This window comes from Sciurus carolinensis, chromosome 6, assembly GCF_902686445.1.
Source record: "Sciurus carolinensis chromosome 6, mSciCar1.2, whole genome shotgun sequence".
Taxonomy (NCBI): Eukaryota; Metazoa; Chordata; class Mammalia; order Rodentia; family Sciuridae; genus Sciurus; species Sciurus carolinensis.
In genome coordinates, this window is record NC_062218.1 from 91,406,468 (window position 1) to 91,420,538 (window position 14,071).

Here is a 14,071-nt window from a genome sequence, read left to right on the forward strand (position 1 = left end):
TAAGAAGTGTGGATAATCAACAATATCAAAAATAACTAAGAAGTACACTCAGGTAGCAATAGTAATCACAGCCATTACAGTACTTGCTGTATTTGAGCTGTATGCAGACACTTGAGAAGAATTATCACATTAATTGTACACAGTCATCTTGTGAAATGGATCAAATTACTTTCTCCATTGGAAATTAGGGGTGAAGGATGAAATGCAACTTTTTGTGATGGCACATCTGGTTAAGAACATAATCAGATCCAGAGCCTACTCTCTGTAAAGAGTTTGTTGAATTTTGCTCCACAGAGCTGATTTTTTGCTCCTGGGGTACCTTATAAGAGTTGCTTCCACTGAGGCAATCCTCCCTTACTAACTTAACCTTTTCTCTTTATTTTGCACTAATTTTTCTGTCCCAGTCGTTTAGTTTCTGTTTCTCCTAATTTTACCCTGAAATCTCATGGAGACTTGTGAAATTACAACTTGAATCCTGTGAGGACTTCCCCTAATTTTACTGGTTGTCATCTGATCCTTCCCCAGGTAATGTAGTATCCCCTGTGTTGGTGACTTCCTTGTGTTCCTGGCTTGTAGGAGATGTTGTGAGCATCTTCCTTATCTCCTTACCCGTCTGGCCACATTTCTGATCTTGGTGCTTTGTCCATACTCATCTCTACTTCAGAGTTTATGGGAATTCTTTTACCTAGTTTTTTGACTATATCATTCATAATTTTTTTTCTGCCATCCTGTCTGTTTTGTTTTCAGGGGGAATTTTTAGGAGATTAAAAAACTCCACTGTTATATCTACTAAAGCTGAACATAGTGTATAAAGCCTACACCATTACCTAGTTATATAACCAATGAAAACACATACACATGTCTCCAAAATACTTGTTAAAGAACATACATATCAACACTAAATTGTAATTGACAAAATTCTGGAGGTTAATTGTGGCCACCTGTGAGAGTTTAAAACCCCAGTCGTATTCATTCACCCGAAGGCTCCCATACTTCAGTGAGTTTTGCCTCCTAGAAAGAAAATAATAAAGGTCAGAAACTTGGATAGACAAAAAGGGAAGAGCATCAGAGAAAGAATAAGTGAAGGCAAAGTAAAACTTACTTTTTTCTTACAGTTAGTTGACCTGACAACAGTTTGTTCAAAACAATTATAGCAAAAACATTTGATTATGTATGCATATATACATATATACATTCATGTGTAGCTGAAATGAAAGACAGCAGTGATTCAAGGGATGAGAGAAAGGAACCAGGATTATCTTGTTATTTCAAGGTATTTGTACAACTTGTGAAGTGGTATAATGTTATTTGTCAGTGGATGTGAATTACTTGTAAATGTATGGTGCAATTTCTATGTCAACCACTTGAGGGGGGGAATTATATTAGTGTTCTCTAGAGGAAGAGAACCAACAGGATATATATATGTATGATTTTAAAAAGGGATTTATTAGATTTAGCTTATGTGATAAAAAGTTGGATAGTCCCACAATATCCATTGCATGATGGACAGCCTGAGGAACCAGTAGATGCCAAATCCAAGTAGTTGGAACCTCATAAGAGGGACCAATGATGAAGCCCCAGTCTTAGTCTAAAGGCTTGGAAGTTTCCTGGAGAATTGCTTGTGAGAGTCCATGTTGGAAGATTGAAGAATCTGGGGTCCAAATTTTTCAGATAATAGGAGTAGCAACACACATGCCACTCAAAAAAATTTAATTTGCATCCACCAGCTTTCTTCTTTTTCTGCCTTTTGTTCCATCCAGGCCCCCAGTTTACTGGACAGTGCTGCCCACATTCAGGGTAAGTCTACACCCTTAGTTTTCTGTCCCACATACCAATCATTTCAGAAAACACCCTCATCAACATACCCAGAAGTCTCTTAATCCAAGGCATCTTTCAATTCAATCAAGTTGACAATCTAGTAACCATCACAAGTATTTATATTCTAAGAAAGGAGAGAAAATGGAAACATGTAAAATGCTTAGTAAAACATCAAAAGCAGGCTGGTTGTATAGCTCAGTGGCACAGAGCTTGACTTACATTTGTAAGGTTCTGAATTTGATTCTTAGCACTGCAAAAAAACCTTCCCAAACCAAATCAAAACCAAAACTACAAAGGCAAGACAATGTGGATGATAAAAATAGAAACAAAGGACAAAAGTATTAAATACAAAACAGTAATAGACATGGTAAATACTTATCCAACATATCAGTAATCACCTCAAACATCAATGGTCTAAAAACACCAATTAAAAAACACAGATTGATAAAATGGATATTTTGAATATGAGCTAACTCTGAGGGGTTTATTTAAAAACATACTTTAAATATAAATACAAATATAGATTAAAAGTAAAGAATGGAGAAAGATATGCCATGCTATCTATGATCAAAAGAAAGTGAAAATAATTACATTAATTTCAGACAAAGCAGAATTCCAAGTAAGGGAAGTTATCAAGGATAAATGGGGTGTTACTACATAACGATAAAAGAAACATAACAGTACTTAATGCAATTGCTCCTAGCAGCGGATCATCAAACTGTGAAGCAAAAATTCATAGAACTTTAAAGAAAAATGATAAATCCACTACTGTTGGAGACTTCAATACTGATCCATCAGAAGTGGACAGATACAGCAGGCGAAAAAGTCACAAAGGACATGCTTGAACTCAACGACACCACCAATCAATAGTTATATTTGACATCTATCAACTACTTGAATAAAAGCAGAATACACATTCTTCTTGAGCACACATGAACATTTACCAAGATAGACCACATCTGTGACATGACACACGCCTTAAAATTTTTTCAAAGTGGAAAACACAGTGTCTATTGTCAAACCATAAGGAAATTAAACTACAAATCAGTGATAGTTTGATAACTGAAATATCGAGAAATGCATGAAGATTAAAGCATAAACTCTTAAATAATACCTGAGACAGAAGGGAAATAACAAGATAAAATTTAAAATATTTTTTAACTCAATGAAAATGAAAAAATGTATTAAATCTATGTGATGAGTAAAGCAGTGCTTAGAAGAAAATTTACAGTATGGAATGGATGTATTAAAAAAGGGGGACTATATAAAATAAATAATATACTTTCCCCCTTAGGAAACTAGCAAAAAAAGCAAATAAAATTCAAAGTAGCAAAAAAAAAAAAAAAAAAAAAAAAAAGAACTAATAATAATTAGAGCAGAAATCAATGAAATTGCAAACAGAAAATCAACAGAAAGCAAACAAAACCAAAGAGTGTTTCTTTTGGAAAGATCAATAAAAATGAGTTTATATACAGGCTGAGAAAGAGAGAAGACACAAATTACTATATCAGAAATAAAAAAGAAGATATCACTACAGTTCTCATAGACATTAGACAGATAATCAAAGAATACTATGAACAATTTTATGTCCACAAATTTGATAATCCTAAATAAAAATGGATCAGTTCTTTCAAAGACATAATCTGCTAAAACTCACAGAAGAAGAAATAGAGAATCTATATAGCCCTCTATCCATTAAATAAATTGAATCAATAATTTATAAGCTTCCCAAGCAGAAAGCATCAGTTCCAGAGGGGTTTAGAGGCAAATACAACTAAACGTTTAAGGAAGAAATTGTATTAATTCCCTGTAATCACTTTTAGATAGTACAGGAAGAGGGAATACTTCCAAACTCATTCTATGAGGCCAGCATTACCTTAACACCAAAACCAAAGACACCACAAGAAAATCACACACCAATATTTCTCATGAACCTTGATGCAAACATTAATATTAGCAGATTGAATTCAATAATGTATACAAAGAATTATACACAAGTCCAAGTGGGATTTATACATAGTATATAAAGCTAGTTAATATTTAAAAATTAAGCAATAAGATTCATCACATAAACAAGCTAAAAAAGAAAAATCACATGATCATATTAATACACACATGCATAAAAACAGTTGACAAATTCCTACATCCATTCATCATAAAAACTCTCAGCAAACTAGGATTAGAGAAGAACTTCCTCAATTTAATAAAGATCATCTAGGAAAGAACAAATGAAACACAAACAAAAAAACCCATAGCCAACATTAAACTTAATGATGAAAAAATAAGCACTTTCTAGCTAAGATCAGGAACACGGAGTTATGGTTTGGATATGAGGTGTCCCCCCAAAAGTTCACATTAGGCAACACAGTATGTTTAGAGGTGAAGTGATGGGATTGTAAGAACTGTAATATAATGTGTAGATTGATCCATTTGATGGATTAATACTTTGAATGGACTACTGGGTGGTAATTGTAGGCAGGTGGGGCATGGCTTGAGGAAGTAGGTGACTGGGGTAAGCCCTTGGGGAATTATAATTTATTCCTGGCTCCACAAGCTCTCTCTGCTTCATGGTTGCCATGAACTAAGCAGCTTTCTTCTGCTGTGCCCTTCTGCCATGATGTTCTGCCTCATTTCAGGCCCAGATCAATGGATTTGGATATTCATGCACTGAACCTCTGAAACTGTGAACTCAACATAAATTTTTCCTCCTCTATGTTGTTTTTGTCAGGTATTTTGGTGACAGCAGTGAAAAGCTGACACCCACACAAGGCAAGGCTGCCTCTTCGTGCCACTCCTTTTCCACACTGTACTAAAAGTTCCTAATTAGTGTGATAAAATAAGACAAGGAAGTAAAAGGTACACAGATTGTAAGGGAAGAAATAAAACTACCTTTGTTAACAGATGACCAGGTTGTCTATATAGAAAATCCAAAAGCATTGACCAAAAATCTGGAATAAGTGATTTTAGGATATAAGGTTAATATGCAAAAGTCACTTAGCTGGGGCTGGGGTTGTGGCTCAGTGGTACAGTACTTGCCTAGCATGTGTGAGGCCCTGGGGTTTGATCCTCAGCACCATATAAAAATAAATAGCTTAAATAAAGGTATCGTGTCCATCTACAACTAAAAAACAGTATTTAAAAAAAAAAAAAAAAGTCACTCAGCTTTCTAGATACCAGCAATTAGCAAGTAGAATTTGAAATTAGTAATATAATACCATTTACATTAATACCTCTAAAATATGAAATATTTAGATATAAATCTAATAAAATATGTAGGGGATTTATATGAAGAAAACCACAACACTCTGATCAAATCTATCAAAGAAGAACTAAATAAATGGAGAAATAGTTCATATCCATGGATAGGAGGACTCAATATTGTTAGCAATATTGAGTTCTATACAATTCTATATATTCAATGCAATACCAATACCAATCAAATATCAGTAAGCTATCTTGTGGATATTAATAAACTGATTCTAAAGTTTATATGGTGAAACAAAGATCCAGAATAACCAACTTAATATTGAAGGAGAATAATAAAGTTGAAGTCTGACATTATTCCAGTTCAAGAATTATTATAAATCTATAATAACTAAGACAGTATGGAATTACTGAAAGAAGAGACAAAAAGTGAAAGTGAAAGAAGTGAAAAAAATTTAGAACCCAGAAATAGACCCACATAAATATAATCAACTGATTTTTGGCACAAGAGCAAAGGCCACATAATTTAACAAAGATAGTCTTTCAAAAAATGGTTTCAGAACAACTAGATATCCACATGAAAAACCTGAATCTTGGCACAAATGTTTCACCTTCCCAGAAATTTACTCAAAATGGTCATAGGCCTAAATGTAAAATACAAAACTATAATACTAGTAGAAGATAACATGAGAGAAAACCTACATGACCTTGGATATTGTGATGCCTTTAGATACGACATTGAAGGCATGATCCATGAAATAAATAATTGATAAGCTGGGCTTCATTAAAATTAAAAACTTCTCTTTGAAAGACAATGTCAAAATAATGAAAGACAAGATCCGCAGAAAATATTTGCAAATGACTAATTTAATAAAGGACTGTAATCTGAAATATACAAAGGACACTTAAAACTCAGCAATAAAGACTGGAAATATAGCTCAGGGGTAGATTGCTTCCCTAGTATGCTTAAGGCCCTGTTCAATCCCAGCACCTAAAAATCAAACAAACAAACAAAAAAAACCTCATAACAACAAAACCCTCAACAATAATAAAATAAACCCAATTAAAAAGCAGGAAAAGATCTGAACAGAAATTTCACCAAAGCAATTGTGTATGTGACAAGCAAGCATATGAAAATGTCTAATATCATACGTCTTTAGGGAATTGCAAATTATAACAATGAGATACCACTGCACACATATCAGAAGAGCCAAAAGTCAAAACACTGACAACTCCAAATACTGGTGAAGATGTGGAGCAACATCTGGTGGGAATGCAAAATGGTACAACTTTAGAAGGTAGTTTGTCAGTTTCTTACAAAACTGAATATACTCTTAGCATTCTATCTGGTAAATTTGCTCCTCAGTGTTTACTCAAATGAATTGAAAACTTACGCCCACACAAAAACCTGCACATGGATGTTTATAGAAGCTATATTCATAATTGTAAAAATTTGGAAGCAACCAAGATGTTCTTCAGTGGGTAAACTGATAAAGTGGTATATCTGGAGTATAGGATATTACTCAATGCAAAAAAGAGAACAGCTATCAAGTCATGAGAAGACATGGAAGAACCTAAAATGCATATTATTAAGTGAAATAAGTTACTCTATAAAAGCTACATACTGTATGAATACAACTCCATGACATTGTGGAAACAGCAAAATAATGGAGACAGTAAAAATGATCAGTTGTTACCAGGGGTTGTTACTAGGGAGACAGGAATAGGTAAGGCACAGAAGACTTTTAAGACTGTGCATTAATCACTTTTCTGTTGCTATTACAAAATGCTTGATACTAGGTACTGTATACAAAAATAGGTTTATTTAGTTCACCAGTTTTGGAGGCTGAGAATAAAAAATTAGGTGGCTCCCTTTCCTGCCTCTGGTGAAGGCTGAGTTGCCACATAACAGATGGCATTATGACAGGTGGGCCATTGAGAGGGAGAGTTTATACTGTAATACAAGGAGTCAGAGAGTGGGGAGAGACAAGCCTTGAACTTTTATAATAGTTCTCTTGTGAGAATGAAGCAGAGTCCAGTGAAAACTATATTAATTCCATCTGAGGGAGTTGTTCCCAATGACCTGAAAACTTCTCAGTCGGCCTCACTCTTTAAGGTTCTATCACCTCCCACATTCCCACACTGGGACCAAGTTTCCAACATACGAACCTTTTAGGGATACCCTTAAACCATATCCAAACTGTTGCAGCCAGTAAAACTATGTTACAGTAGTATAATGATGGATATGTGTCATTATCCACTTGTCAAAACCTATAGAATGTACAAAATTGAGAGTGAACCCATGTGTTACCTATGGATTTTGAATGATAATGATGTCAACTGAGTATAGAAAATGCATCATGTGGCACAGGATTTCAAAAGCAGGGGAGGCTCCGTGTGTGTAGGGATGGGGTGTATGGGAATGCTCTGTATTTTCTGCTCAATTTATGTTTGAACCTAAATCTTCTTTTAAAATAATATTTTTTTAATTTTTTAAAAAATAGATGTAGAAAACAAATCAGTTTTCACATTCACATTTGAAATCTTCCCCCACCCCGCTGAACTGTCTATGAAAAATTAAGAGAAATGGTATTATTCAGTTGCTTTTACAATCATTAACTTAGGCTTCTTCATTTTTTTTCTTTTTGAACCTTCAACCAATGCATAACTTTATAGCAAAAATATAGAAAAACTCTCTTTGCATGATACTTGAGTTGCATCATATGCTATTTTCCATTATAATATAGAAGATTTCAGTTTCATAGTTTTAAATAATCCTCTCTGATTTTTAGGTTTTAGAGAGGATCATATTTTATTATCTGTTTTAAAATATAGCTTCTGGGTATTTCTACTAAGATTCTAAAAAGAATATGGGCTAATAGTTATTTTATCCATATTTTTTATTTTCATCTAGCATGAAAATAAAAACATATGTAAATGCACTTTAATGCTCACACATAAGATATATTGTGTTTAGATTGGTCCTATAATGAAAATTATTCAAATATGATTCTTTTGTATTACAGAAGAAATAATTCAAGTACCAGAAGAGAAATAGCATAGTATTTGCTATCAGGTGTATTTTTCTGATTGTCTGCAGGTGGTAATGTTTATGAAGAACTAGGCATTTTTTTTCTTTTTAATGTTGCTCCCTGAGCAGGACTTTTGCTGTCACTGCCCCCTTCCTACCGCACCTGTTCTATTCAGAGATCATGTTGCAAATAATTACATAATTATCTACTTTGGGAGATTATTGGTATGTTATGAGTGAAAGATAATGGATCAGTCACTTTGCATGATTGTAATTTTTTAAAATGTTACCAATAATATTTGGACAACCAACTCCACAAAGAATGAGTAGAAATTGATTTTCAAGACATAGTGAGTCCTGGGAACCAGTAGATGAGCAAATTTTTAAAAACTTTCCAGGGTCTCTAAGGCAGAAAGAGTCTACCAACTCACTGAGTTTTTTTTCAAATGTGATTTTTAAAAAGCACCTGCCCACATATTTATAGAAATGACCATCTGATTTTTCAAGACTTCATTCTCCACTAGAGTATTTTCTTCATACCAAATTCACTGACCTTACCTCCAATTATTTCCAACCTCATTCTTTTCTGATTTTACTTAATTGTCTATCCTCCAAAGAATTCCCATAAGTGCTCCTAATAACTATCTTTTACCTATCTCCCATTATTTCCAACTACTTTTCTGTGTATCATCCTTTCTTCTGACTCAGTAGGGATAATGAGCTCCCTGCTTTCCCTCTCCTATTCAGACCTCTAGAGGGATGTTTGAATGTCACCATGGTGACAAGCTACCCACAGCAAGGCCCTGCTAGGGATGGGGTAGGGCTCAAGGGATGCTAAGGCATACTTCTGGCAGGATGAGTTTAAGTTCTCTTCATTGGGAGAGAATAGGAGGTAGGTAGACATACATAAAACTATATTCTGATGCTGACAGGCCTTGAAAACTAAATTTAATTCACTATTTCAAGGAAATAAATTTTGGTTTTGCAGCTCATCTCTCTATTCAAATGAAAAGGTAACCAAAATTCAGGGCCTAGAAATATTGCTGTATCACCTCTGAGTTAATGAGCCTAGAGGTATGTGTGTGTATGCAATATAATGCTCTCAAGTAAACTAGGCTCCACGTTAGTTTCTGAGTCTTTTATTTGTAGAGGTAGTTTGGGAGTAATTAGTGTTGGGAGAGGTGAGTAGAATAATTACTATCAACCTTGTTGTATCAGAGTGCCCTAACACAGGACAAATAATCAACCATTTCTCCACTGCCTGATTTTAGTACAATATTGTTAAGGGATGTCCCCACAGAAATCTAGGGAAACAAGTTTCAGTAAGAGTCCATAACTAATGATGTAGTAACCATTTCAAAATGGTGGGCTGGGGTATAGAAAAAAATATCTCAAATTCTTTAATACAGATTTAAATCTAGGTTTTTCACTCAAAACTTTTAGAAAGTAAAATTCTAAACCAAGTATTCTCTAAGATGGCACAGACATTTTAATAACATTCTAAATGGCTGCAAAAGGGAAAAAAGAATCATTTATTGATCAAAACCAAGCAAAAGGACAATTATTGGTTCAAAACACTTAGTTAAGGAAGTAGGTTATAAAATACATTTTGGGTTTTAAATGCAGGAAGTAAAGGAATAACAGACTTTATAGGTAATATTTTGTAATTCTAATTTCAAGAACTTGGAGTGGTAGCTGAGATTACATTTTTGTATATAGGAGAAACATTTACAACCCAGTTATTTTAAAAAGTTGCTTCTCATTAATTGGTTCCACCTGGGTCACTCTCCAGCTGGTCCTTCAGACTACACTGTCTAGCATGGTGCTAAATATGAAAAAGTTTTCTATGTATGGAACAGGTCCTCCAAAAATGCTTAGGGATCAGGGAAATTTAAGGATAATGACTGGATTGGGATGTAATTTTCTTGCATGGTATAGCAGTGGTTCTCAAACTGCAGTATACATCGAAACTACTTGGAAGCCTTGTTAAGACAGATTGCTGGGCCCACCTCCAGAGTTTCTGATTTGGTAAGTCTGTTTTGGGCTCAGCATCTGCATGTGGGACAAATTCCCGGGTGATACAGATGCTATTCACTGGGGGAACACATATTTAGGGTCACTGCTCTAGATCAGGCATCTCAACCCTGCCTGTATATTACACTTTTAGCTGGAAGGGTAAAAGTGGTAGTGGTAAAACTGGTAGTGTCCAAATCATAGTCCAGACCAATAGCATGAGAATCTGTGGAGGTCATGATTAGGCTTCATTATTTTTCAAAGTTCCCTCATGGTTTCCAATGTGCAGTCCAGTTAGGAAACATTGCCTAGTCTTGTGGTGCTTCTTAGCCTGGACTGTACATTAGAGTCACCTGGGAATATTTTTTTACTTAGATATAATTGATGTATTATAAAATTTATTATTCTAAAGTGTACAATTCAATGATTTTTTATTTATTTATCAAATTGCACAACCATTATTACTATCAATTCCAGAACACTTTCATATCATTTTGGGAACTTGTAAACAAAATTCTGATATGTGGGTTCTACTTTCAGATAAATCTGATTTCAATAGGCTCAGGTGTGCTTTTGTAAAATCTTCAGGTGATTCTAATGCCCAGCCAGAGGGCAGTGGGTGCAGCCTAGTGGCAAAGTGCTTATCTAAAATATACTAGGCCCTGGAGTTGATCCAGAACCAACAAAGGTGGGGACTGGGGAGAAAAGAAGGAAAGAAAGAAATAAAAAATAAAGGAAGGAAGGAAAGAAGGAAGGAAGGAGAGAACCACAGTTCCTGAGTTTGGTTACAGGTTTTGCAAGACTGTGTTAGGAATCAGAAGCTTCAGTTGACTCTGGCAGTAATGTTGTAAATAGGGGAATTAGCTCACATTCTCCCTAAAAAGTCCTGCCTATCCATTAAATTCTGCCCATCACAAAAGAGGGTAAACATCATCCCTGATTTCCAATTCCAAAGCAGAGAGCTGGGTAGACTAGTAAATGGACCGGAGGAGGTCTGATGGTAAGTCTGGCCACACTGCCTGCAGTGTTGCATTGAAAATCAAAACCCAGTTTTAGAGGCTGCAGAAGCTGCTGGAGGACTCAACAGGACACAGCAGGACTTTACTGCTGGTGAATTTCAAACATTGGCTTACATATTTTTAAGGATTTCACTTCTCAGAGAGTGTTGGTCTGATATTTCAGTGTTGCCTTTTGTTGATTAAGCGACAGAAGCAGAGTTTGAATACTGACTTTTTTTTTTTTTTTTTTTTTTTTTGTACTGGGGAATTGAATCCAGGGGTACTTTATCACTGAGCCACATCCCCAGCCCTTTTTAAGTTTTTATTTGAAGACAGGGTCTCACTTAGTTGCTTATGGCATTGCTAAATTGCTAAGGCTGGCCTCAAACTCAGTCTCCTCTCAGTTGCTGGGATTACAGATATGCATTACTATTCCCAGTTTGAATACTGGCTCTTCAATTGCTATTTACCTCATTTATTTGGGGCAAAGCTTTCTGAGCTACATTTTCCAATAATATTCCCAGTAATTGTTTCCAGTGATATTTCCTTCTTCCCATGAGATGTTCTGACTGTTAAGGAACAGTGTGTTGGGTACATGCATTTCTGTAGAGTGGATCTATTGGAAAGACCAAGAGATTTTGTGTCAAGTGATCTGGATTCAATTCCTGTCTCTAGCCATTTATGCTGGTAGGTCTTGGGCAAATCAGTGAGAATTTATGAAATGGGGAAACGAATAATACCTGACTCATCTACTTTACATATTTTTGTGAATATCAAATGTTAGAGTTCACATGAAAAGGTTTCATATACTATGACACCATATAAATGATTATGCATTAGAACATACCTAGATAGAAAATGAAAGGACAGGAAGATGCATAATTTATTAATTAAGTTGATTTCTTTTGATGTCAGGCAGTTTGAATCTTAGGACCTCAGGAGCAAAAAGATACTTTCTCTTAGGAGATCATTTAAAAGCAGCTATTGCCTAAAATCTAGATGATGAAGCCTCATTTAAATGTTTTAGGGAGAAGGAGATCCTAGGTTGGTATCTTTTAAGTAGTCATCATTTTTCATCTTCCCCGACCTCACTCTGTTCTTCGTTTGGTTTTGATCTTTGCCTATATAGAATTAAGCCTGCTCTTTTTTGTTCGTGGTACTTAGGCAACGTGAGACCCCTCTTCCATTGCCTGCTCCTGATCCCTTTCCTCGTTCTCTCAAAAGTCTCCATTCTTATGTTTGCAATATGGATTCCTCCCAGCTACTTCTGTATGCTTCTGTGCAAGTACATACATGTATCAGCAAAAATATTATTTGGTATGTGTGAAATATTTTGGAAATTTATGCAATCTGCAATATGCTATAAACGTCATGTTTTATTTCACTAAGTATGTTTTGGGGATCCAGTCATGCTACTTTAAGAAGACCTAATTATTTTCTTTTGATCTCTGTGTATTAGGCAAGGACTCTGCTACACTTACCTGTTCCTTACCACACCAAGAACAATGCTACAGGGCCTTTCCTTGTGTGTCTGCCTGAACATCATTATACCAGAGTATAGTCTCTGAATCATGGAGTATACTCATACTGAGTGTCACTAAATTTTGCCAACTTGTGATTATATACCACATTATGCTCCTACCTAGTTTGTAGAAGGGCTCCTGTTTCCCCATATGCTTGCTAATAGGTAATATGCTTATCACTCAAATTTTGCCAATATAAATAGTACCAAGTGATATCCCCTGTTAGTCTTCATTGGCCTTTCTCTAATTATTGGTGAGATTGAACATCTCTTTAAATAGTTTTTCACCATTAGGGTTTCAGTAAATTGCCTTTTCATACCTTTACTCAGTTTTCTGCTGGGTTTCTTTTTCTTGAAGATTTTTGGATGTTCCTTAGATATTCTAGAAATGAGTGTTTTCCCTGTTACAGAGCCGACGATCTCCAGACTGTGAATCACTTATTATTATTGCATATAGAGTCCTTTGTTCGGTAGGAAACTCAAATTGTTTTGATGTTGTCAAATCCCATCCTTATTCCCTGAATGGTCTGTGCCTTGGGTAGGGGTCTATTTTAAGATATACTTTTCAGTGCTGGGGTCCCCACATTCTCCTCTAACCTTGTAGAACTCCATGAAACTGTATTATAACATTACTTTTTTTACTTGTCATTTATTCTTTTACCAGCAACATACTGTTTTAGCCATGATAGGTTTTCTTAATATCTGTAGTATTTCTTAATATCTCTAGGGTAGGTTCTTTTTTCTGTGCTCTACTTTCTAAAAATTGTCTTAGCTGTTTATGAGTCTTTGTTGTTCCATGTTAATCTTAAAGTCAGTTTATCCAATTCCTTCAACATATTCTACTGGAATTTTTGTTGAAATTGCAATGAACTTGTAGATCAATTTTAAGTGTATATACCTTTAAATTGCATTCATACACGTACATGGTGTAACTTGCTATTTATTCAAATCTACCTTCTTTTAGCAGAGTGTTAAATCTTCACATGTGAACTTCTCCATTAGATTAATTCCTATATAGTTTTTATCTTTCATGCTATTGTAAATGGTGTTTTATTTTTGTTGCATTTTCTAATTGACTATTGCTAGTATAAAAAATACTCAACCTTGCTGACCTTGAACCCTGTTATTACTTTTAATAGCTTCTTGATTCTTTTGTGATTTTATATAAATTGTTATATAGTATACAATCATGGCAATTTTGTCTTTTCCCTTCCAAATTTTATTTCATATTAATTATCTGATTGCACTGGACAAAACCTCTAGTAAAATATTTCCTGCAGTAGCATTCAAAGAAATTAGCCTTAATTCCAGACCCATAATATTGTGGCTATGAAGCCACATATCCTATTTGTTGAGAATGTTCTGTGGCTTCCCATAGAGCTTTTATCCAACTGTGGTGCAGTGGCAGGGATGGGAGGCAGACAGAACCTGGCTGGAAAGGAAATACATTAAAATTCTTTGATAATACAAATCCAGGGATTCATC